Source organism: Capra hircus, chromosome 15, assembly GCF_001704415.2.
Source record: "Capra hircus breed San Clemente chromosome 15, ASM170441v1, whole genome shotgun sequence".
In the NCBI taxonomy this organism is placed as follows: Eukaryota; Metazoa; Chordata; class Mammalia; order Artiodactyla; family Bovidae; genus Capra; species Capra hircus.
In genome coordinates, this window is record NC_030822.1 from 1,797,968 (window position 1) to 1,807,794 (window position 9,827).

General features: G+C 42.1%; 1 pseudogene; it reads left to right on the plus strand.

The window, feature by feature from the left end:
- Positions 802-8,958, plus strand: LOC102187150 (annotated as a pseudogene).

Below are 9,827 nucleotides of genomic sequence, written 5' to 3' on the forward strand. Positions count from 1 at the left end.
ATCAGTTCTCAACCCCAGGATTCTGGAAAACTGAAGGCAGTGAAAACTGGAGTAGGAGGTCTGGGGTCTCTGTGCCCCGATGAAGTGTGGCTTGCAGACTCAGAGAGAGAAGCTTAGAGTGGAGGCGCCAAGGCAAGAGTAAAGAGAGACAAAGAACCAAGCAGGCCAGACACAGACCAGACATCTAACCTCAGGGCCAGACACGGAGCAGCCTTAGAGGGTCCTGTGAGGGTTAGGCCCTGGACTGGTTTGGCATCGACTAGCATGAGCAAGTGTGTATTTTAAGTGACAGTCTCACCGTCCTGCCCTACCTGTCCTGCCCCCAGAAGTCCTGCAAAACTTGCCCAAGTCCCTGGGGCCCCTGCCTAGCTAGCTGAGAGCCGCGATGCTACAGTCTAAACGGGCTCACCTCTGAAAGACGCTAGGACCTCAGGAAGTCACTGGGCTCTAGACCCAGTAGCATAGTTTGTTGAGGACAGGGCTGCAGGGAGAGACAGAGAGCAGGTCCCACGTACTTCCCAGAAGCAGGCTCTTTCCCCAAGCACAGAGCTGATAAAGTCACAGTGCCGGGCTCACATGGGATGGTCAGCTACTTCTAGATCCCTGGGGACAGTGTCCCTGAAGGGTTTTCCTCAGGATAGATGGCTGTTTTCACACCCCAGGCTCAGTGAGGTATACGGGGAACAGATGGGCTGCTCAGCTTTTTTGTTTGTTTGCCTTTGGATGCCTCTTCCCACCTGTAATTCCATGTTTGCAGCTTGGTCGCTTATTACCTTTCGTAGCAGGTGAATTGCTTGCTGCATGTCTTATGTTCCTAATGAGATCGATGGTAAGAATTTTGAGAGTTCCTTCTCTGCTTTCTCGCTAGGGCCAAGTACAGGGAAAACAGTAAACACCTCAAGAGCCAGCGGTAACTCCTGCACTAGGCATTATGACTCCAAAGAGACGCCATCTCTCGTGGAAGGGGGTAGGCCACAAACTCCTTCCCACTTGAATGAATGTCAGTGTTGGACAGGAATCTAGGGACCCAGTGATTTGGCCCTTGGGGCTCGTAGTTGCAAACTAAAGAAATAAACTCTGAGTTTTTAATGTTGAAAGGAAACGTATTGCAATGATATTCGGTCGTTCACAGATACACTGGGAAGGCTGGAAATATAGACCGTGAAATAGACAGGAAGAGGAAGGCTGCGCATACAGTGAGAGTGAAAGGTGCCGAGTTGCGTCCGACTTTTTGCGACCCCACGGAATGCAGCCCACCAGGCTCCTCCATCCATGGGATTCTCCAGGCAAGAATGCTGGAGTAGGGAACTGCCAGTCCCTTCTCCAGGGCATCTTCCTGACCCAGGGATTGAACCTGGGTCTCCCGCATTGCAGGCAGATTCTTTACCGTCTAAGCCACCAGGGAAGCTCATATAGCCAGAAAGACAACCGAAATTAGTAGACTCCTACTTCTAATCCCTGCACGTGCTTCGTAACCTAGGTCAGTTACTTCTCACCCAAACCAAGAACAGTCATCTCCTCCTCAACAGGAATCAGTGTAAGCTATGGACTAACTGTATAGATATTTGTGACTAATATTTAAAATAACTGAGTAATGGAGAAAAAAAGGCAAATTATTCTATCTGTCTGGTCATGACTAGGAAAAAAATGTGTGTGGAGCCAGAACCCTTATTTCCTTAACTTGACCATGAGGCATGTTTTTGAGTTCCTTCTCCTACTACTGCTATGCTCTGAACATTTGTGTCCCCTTTAAATTAATATGCTGAAACACGACCCCAGGTGATGGCATTAGGAGCTCTAGTCTTGAGGTCACGGGGACAGAGCCCTCAGGAATGGGATTAGCATCCTTATAAATGAGGTCTGAGAAGGCTCCCTTTCCCCTTCCGCTTCGTGACGATGCAATGAGAAAATGGCAGTCCACAAACCCGGAGGCAGACTCTCACCAGACACTGAATTGCTTGAGTCTTGGTCTTGGGTTTCTAGCCTCCAGGACTGTAAGCAATAAATTTCTGTTGTTTATAAGCCACCCGATTTATGGTATTTTGTTATAGCAGCCCAGAGGGACTATGATAACTACTATCTCATCACAGGTCTTCTCATTTCTAGAGCCTGAAGGAAGAATTTAAGTCTTGATATTTTATTGGGCAGATGAAATCCCAGGGGGTTAAGGAGGAGGACAATAGAGGGAGCAGAGGCTAGGCTAGATGTAACACAGTGTGATGAAAGGCACTGTTGCAAGGGAGATTGTTCACAGGGAGCATGGTCTCCTTAGATATGTTCAATCAACGTACTCTTCTGGAGAAATGACAGCTGGGATCGGTCCAGCGAGAGGAGAAATGGATACTTATGTGCCCTGTTCCTTTTCGTCTCTTGCTTCCCATCAGCCAGCGTCCATCCCATGGGGGCCTGACAGTCTCGAACTTGCAAGCTGCATGATCTGTTCCCTGGTGGCCACACAGGAAGTCAGGAATCATATTCCACGAGAAGACTAGTGGAGTCCAGAAGCTGAGGGAAGCTCTGCATGAGCATGCTGGGCATATAGGTTTCATGTGGGTGTCAGCCAGTGAGAGAGCTTGGAAAGAGACGCAGAGTTCCACAGGTGAACTATGTCATTAGAAAGAAGAAGGCGGCAATATAAGGCTTGTGTCCAACACCATCCAACTCTTGTGCGACTCATATCCATTCACATCCTCTCATTATCTCTAGCTCTCTAGTGTAATTTTTGCCACACAATGAACATACTCTGAGAAGGGAAGTTCAAGCCTGATTAGAGCAAGGCTTCTCGTTCTTCTGTCCGTTATTGCCCAGGCATGTCCTTAAGGGGCCTTTATAGAGCTTTTAGTCTCACTTCTCACCATCTCCCATGAATTCAAACACGATGACATAAGGTTTTGTCTGACAGGGTTGAGTTTGGAAAGGCACAAACCATTAAAATGTCTGATTTTTTCACCCCTGAAGGACTTTTACCCTCTTGAGGGTGAATATTATCCTTGTTGAGACCCTCCCAGGGTGGTGGCAACTCTTGATCTCCTGCAAAACTAAGTCAAAAATGTCATCATAAAATATCACAGTCCTCCTGTCTGTAGCTGGTGCTCCCTCCCCCACCAACAGTCTTCCCCTCCCGCCACCATCACTCAGTAGATGCCCTCACTCAGGGCTCATCCTGTGGCGGGTCTAGATGGTTTTCTGGGGAACGCAGAATTTTCTCCTAGCTCCGCCACAGTATGAGCCATGAGTGAGGGAATTCACCAAAATAAAGCCCTTGTTCACACATACAAAAATTTAGCCAAACTTTAGGCCAGCTTTCTTTATAATCACTAAGCATCAGAAACAACACAAAGGTCCTCACATGAGGAGCGGAAAAAAAACAACAATGAAAAAACCACTGCATAAAATTTACATTACGGAATGCTACTCTGCAATTTAAATATTCTACTAGAGATACCAAGTAGCAACATAGGCGGACCTCAGACTGAACTATTCTAAGTGGAAGAGGCCAGAAAGACTGCATATCCCATGATTCTAGTGAAGGGCACACTCTCAAAGGCAAAACTTATGTGGCAAAATTACGGGTTATGAGGGGCAATGGGTTGGTGACTGGCTTAACTGCAAAGAAACTCAGGGAAATTTACAGTGGATGACTGTGGTAGTGGTTACCTGACTACCTTTGATCCAATTATTAGAGTTATACAGTAAAAAGTATACATCTTACTGTTTGAAAATTATGTGCCAATTAAAACTAAAAAGAAAGTAACAAAAAAAACGTGTTCAAAATATCCAATGTGGTCCCCACGGATAGTCTAATTACTTCTTCCTGGAAAAGTAGGAAGAATACTGTAGATGTTCTCATGGAGACAGCCCTTGAGAGCATCATGTCTCTGTAAGTCACTCCTGGTTCCCATGCATTAGCTTCTGAGACCCAGCAGACTCTTGATGACCTCCCTTTAGAGGAACCAGACTGTGATCCTAGGCTGTGATCACCCTGTATTCATCTAAATGTTAACAGCTGTTTGTACATGCAGGTCTTCTTCTGGCTGTTAGGATTTCCTGCGACTCTGCAGCCATAGCCGAGGAAACACTCCAAGGTAAAAATGAGATTGAGTAAATATAATAAGCTTTACTTATATTCTGTATAATTTAATTATATTAAAACTATAAACCCTCAAGTTATTTTATAGACTTCTTTTATTTGCTATTTACAAACACAATTCTGTGGATTTGGGGGGAAAAGTAATTTTATTACATTTATTTTATAAATTCTATTACATTTATTTTACAAATTCTATTACATTTATTTTACAAATTCTATTACATTTATTTTACATTTATTTTGGTAAATGATTTCTCCAAGAGCACAGAAAGAATGCATGGAGAATTCTGAACTTGAACCCATATTAACATAGTTTCCACTATTATTCCCTGACTTAGAGACCTTGAAATCTTTGAACACCACTTGAGAGAGCTTCTCTAACAGTATTTATGCATTATTCCATGGCTGAATTCTTTATTCCAGACAACTCTTCAGGATTGGCTGCTGCTTGTTTTTAAGCAGCCAGGTAAGCTTCTATACTCAACTGCTGTTGTTCAGTAACTAAGTTGCATCCAATCCTTTGCAACTTCATGGACTGTAGCCCACCAGGCTCCTCTGTTCATGGGATTTTGCAGGCGAGAATACTGGAGTGGGCTGCCATTCCCTTCTCCAGGGGACCTTCCCGACCAGGGATTGAACTCATGTCTTCTGCACTGTCAGGCAGGTTCTTTACTGCATCACACACTTTCAGGGAAAACTGTAATTCATGCAAAAGCAGTGTGGCAGCTACACCCAGTGATTTACTAAGCACAGATACGTTAACAGATATTTCAAAAATTTTTTAAACATTGAGAAGTTTTAAGAAGCTGCATATTAAATATCAGTAGGAAGTTAGGCAATACTTAGAAACATTATCATGATGTTCCTCTAAAAAGATTATTGAAAAAAATAGTCTAGGTGATGCTCTGATTAGGTACTAATTTCATCTTGTTCACTATATGTGAGCCTTTTATTAGAGGCAAAGAAAAAAAAAAAGGGAGAGTTATATGACCCTTCTTTAAATTACAGAAGAGACCAAAGCAAGTTAGTAAGATCCAAATTTCATTTTAATATTTTCCCAGAATTTTATTTTTAACATTTCTAGCATAGCTATCCATGTTGGCAGTGATGTGGATAAAAATATAGGCTTTTGATTAGGTTTTAAATGGGTTTAAATCTTGAATTATCCTCATATCAGCTGTGTAATTGTAAAGCACCACATTCCTTCAAAAATCCTCAATTCTCCAACAGTAAAATAAGAATAATGCTACCTACCTTGCACACAAACACACTTTTATGTATTACTTTCTTAGCATTTGTTTCAGAACATAGTGTATAATAACATGATTGTGTATGTTAAGTTTGGCAAGCATAAAGCCTTCACAGGCTAGGCTTGTAAAGTGAAGTTGCCAAAGGTTTAGGAGGAAACTGATAGGGAATAGGAGATAGCATCGGATGGCTGTCTGTACAGAGGATTCTGATTCAAATAAAAAGAATTAAAATATTGTTCCTACACAAGAACAGATTCACATGAAATATTTAACAACTTGGGGTTTGCCGCTAAAACAGACCTGCAGGGTTAAGGCAAGCCACAAATAATTATTCACCTTCCATCTGTGATGCAAATATGGGATTATCGTACTGAAAAAAGGATGAGTTTAAGAAAAGAAGCAGAGAAGGCAGTGGCACCCCACTCCAGTGCTCTTGCCTGGAAAATCCCTTGGACGGAGGAGCCTGGTGGGCTGCAGTCCATGGGGTCGCGAAGAGTCAGACACGACTGAGTGACTTCACTTTCACTTTTCACTTTCATGCGTTGAAGAAGGAAATGGCAACCCACTCCAGTGTTCTTGCCTGGAGAATCCCAGGGACGGGGGAGCCTGGTGGGCTGCCGTCTATGGGGTCGCACAGAGTCGGACACGATTGAAGCGACTTAGCAGCAGCAGCAGCAGCAAGAAAAGGAGACTCTTTAAACACAAGTTAAAATATGTATTTCAAGGAATAATTTTTTTAAAGAAAACTGGCTACACAAAAGTACCAAACCAGGCAGTTGTATGAGTGGAGCAGGAACAAAGTGAAACTTACCGGAGGGCATAGAAAATCTCAGTGACTTTAAGGTGCAACAAAAGGCAAATCGAAAAAGAAGCTTCAAGATTTCACAGCTCACACATAAAGCACCACATATTGCACCCACCTTGCCAAATCAATGTGGAAACCATCATTCTCTCCCAATAATGTTACAGCTGACACTGAGCAGGCCATGATAAACAGGCTTACTCATTGGTTTTTAATGCAGTAGCTCATTTAACTATTCGATAACATCTTGAGTTAGATCTCATTACTATTTTTATTTTGTAAATGGAAAACTTTAGGTTCAGGGAACTTACGTTAGGATTCATGATTTCTGGGTAGCAAACAGTAGGGCTGATCTGCACCTCATCCCAGAGTCCAAGCTCTATATGTGATGTTATGCTTTCCCCACAGAATCACCTCTACTGGTTGTAAAAGTCCCTGCTGGTCCAGTTATCCCATCACATACACTATGTATATAAGTCTCAGTAACTACACTATGAAACTCCAAACACTGGATTTGGACCAATGGAACGAATGAGTCATTTTAAACTAAGTTAAATTTAATTTGATTTAAATTTAACTTAATATACAGTTAAATTTACTTATTTACAGTTAATACTTTGGCCACCTGATGTGAAGAGCTGACTCACTGGAAAGGACCTTGATGTTGGGAAAGATTGAAGGCAGGAGGAGAAGGGGACAACAGAGGATGAGATGTTGGGATGGCATCACTGACTCAATGGACATGGGTTTAAGGAAACTCAGAAAGATGATGAAGGGCAGGGAAACCAGGTGAGCTGCAGTCCATGGGGTTGCAAAGAGTCAGACATGACTGAGGGACTGAACAACAACAATTTGATTTAAATTCAATTACGACCATTTTGCTTAGGAATCATTCTATTCGGATCAGAAACTTGGCTTGCCATCAATACTTATATAAATATGAATCAAATCAGTCAGTCCTAAAGGAAATCAACCCCGAATATTCATTGGAAGGACTGATGCTGAAGTTGAAGCGCCAATACTTTGACTACCTGGTGTGAAGAGTTGACTTACTGGAAACGACTCTAACTCTGGGAAAGATTGAGTGCAAAAGGAAAAAGGAGGTGGGAAAGGATGAGAAGGTTAGATAATATCACAGATTCAATGGGCATGAATCTGAACAAATTCTGGGAGATAGTGAAGGACAGGGGAGCCTGGCATGCTGCAGTCCATGGGGTCACAAGGACTTGGGCACAACTTAGCAAAACTGAACAACAATGACAACAACAAACTATGAATAAATTACTAACCATCTTGTTCCTCACTATTTAAATGAAAACTAACCAACCTCTAGAAATTGCTGAGATGAATCAATGAATGGATATATATGCAAAGTGTCTAGAGCTGCTTTGGCAGTTGAGAAATGTACTAGTGTAAGCTTTTACTAGGATAGAGAAAACTGAGTTAGCAGAGACAGAGCACCCCAGATATGTCATCTTGGACAAATCATTAAATTTTCCAAATCTCAATTTACAAATATACAAAATTTTAAAACTAGAGAGATAGGGTCTCTGTTGGTTTGGGAACGTTTACAATTTAATAGTTTTTAAATCTAGATAATTAATGTATAAAATTTTGTAGTTAGATATCAACAATCTTGAAATATGTATTAGCTAAAATGATATAAGCATGTGGTATATACGACAGAGGATGAGATGGCTGGATGGCATCACCGACTCAATGGACAATAGTTTGAGTAAACTCTGGGAGCTGGTGATGGACAGGGAGGCCTGGTGTCCTGCAGTCCATGGGGTCACAAAGAGTCGGACATGACTGAGCGACTGAACTGAGTTGAACTGATATAAACATTTCAGTTTCACTGCAATTTTTATTCTGCTTAACACTCTTGTCCTTACTTTCACTTGCTACGGGACATCTCATGATTCCCAAAGAATATCAATGGACAACAGGATGGAAACAACCCAATTTGCCATCATGTCCGACTCTGCAATGCCATGGACTGTCGCCCGCCAGGCTCCTCTGTCCATGGGAGTCTCCAGGCAAGAATACTGGAGTGGGTCACCATTCCCTTCTCCAGAGGAGCTTTCCAATCCAGATTTTGAACCCAGGTCTGCACTGCAGGCAGATTCTTTGCTGTCTGAGCCATCAAGGAAGCCCTCTTTACAGCTTACAAGGTCGTCCCCTGTAATGTCTGTGCTGCTCAGATGTTCTTTTGGCAGCCTTTGCCACTGTGGAAAATTACCTTTCGGCCTCAGTGGCCCATGGTCGCTATGCAGCCGTGTGCAGACCCCGACATGATACCACCACCATGACACCATGCATGTGCACACCTAATCATAGGCTGCTATGTTTGTGGCTTCCTGAAAGCCTCCACCCATGTAGGCAACGCACTGTGTCCCTCTGTCTCTAGACCCAGCGTGGTCCACCACTTTTCCTGTGCTATTCCAGCCATCATGGCTCCGTCTTGTTCTGATAGGCGTGTAAGGGAGAGGGTTCCTGTTTATGTAGCCAGCTTCAACATCCTTTTTGTTCTCTTGGTTATCGTCATATCCTACATATTCATATTTACCACTGTCCTAAAGATGCACTCCTCTGCAAGTAGCAGAAGGCCTCATCCACCTGTGCCTCCCATCCTGCAGTCTCCATCTTCTAGGGGGCACTCATTTTCACGTACTTAGAGCCCAGCTCCCGCCATGCAATGGACATGACAACATGGCCTCTGTGTTCTACAGCAGGATCACCCCAAGATCAATTCTGCGGTCTCTCGCCTGAGGAACAAGGAAGTCAAGAGTGCCTTCAAGAAGGTTCTTTCGTAGGCAAAATTGTCTCTAGGTTTGTGATTTTTGATGTCATACGATTCATGGCAACCTTGTTTTATTTTTCTCAGGTCTTCTCCAAGTACGCAAATGACATTTAAAGGCCACACTGAATTGAATTCCTGAAGGGATATCCTTCTCAAAGAAAATTTATGTCCAGAATTATAAAACCTGAATGCAAATGACTAAGATGAAGCACAACATATCTCGTGTCCCACTTGTCAAAAACTTTGTCAAGGAGATTTTTGACTAAATGACTCATTCTATATGCGTGTCCTCTACCATGTACCACTCTAAAGATACATGTGAGACAGAGGCACAAATGAGCCCATGAACAGAGGTCCAGTATGTGCCTCACATGGATGCATGTATATGGGAGTGTGAAATTTGCCATATATGATGGAATGTGACTGGTTTTTTTTAAATTTAAATAATTCAAGTAATTAATTGGAGTATTAAAACATCAATTTAAGTTTAATGCTGCTTATTTCTTTTGTTGAATTTCATAAGTGTTATTAAACTTATAAATGTTGTGTCCTAAATTGAAAATAAAATGATAAATTTTAAATAAAAATATTTGCTTTTTCACCAGCACATTTTATCTATAGATTCATAAGTATAGCACATTAAGTTAATTTTTATGAGTTGACTGAGTCATTTTATACAATCAACATGTTCACGCTAAATTTTCCGAAAGAACAGAAGAGGCAGAGTCCAATAAAAATGGAGAAAAAAATAAAAACATTTTTAATTAGAAAATCACTGCATATAAGTTATAATTGACTGAAATTATTCTGAATGTTCATATAAATATAAACACGACATATCTGTCAGTATGTTTCTCATCTTGGAACCATTTCTAATTATTA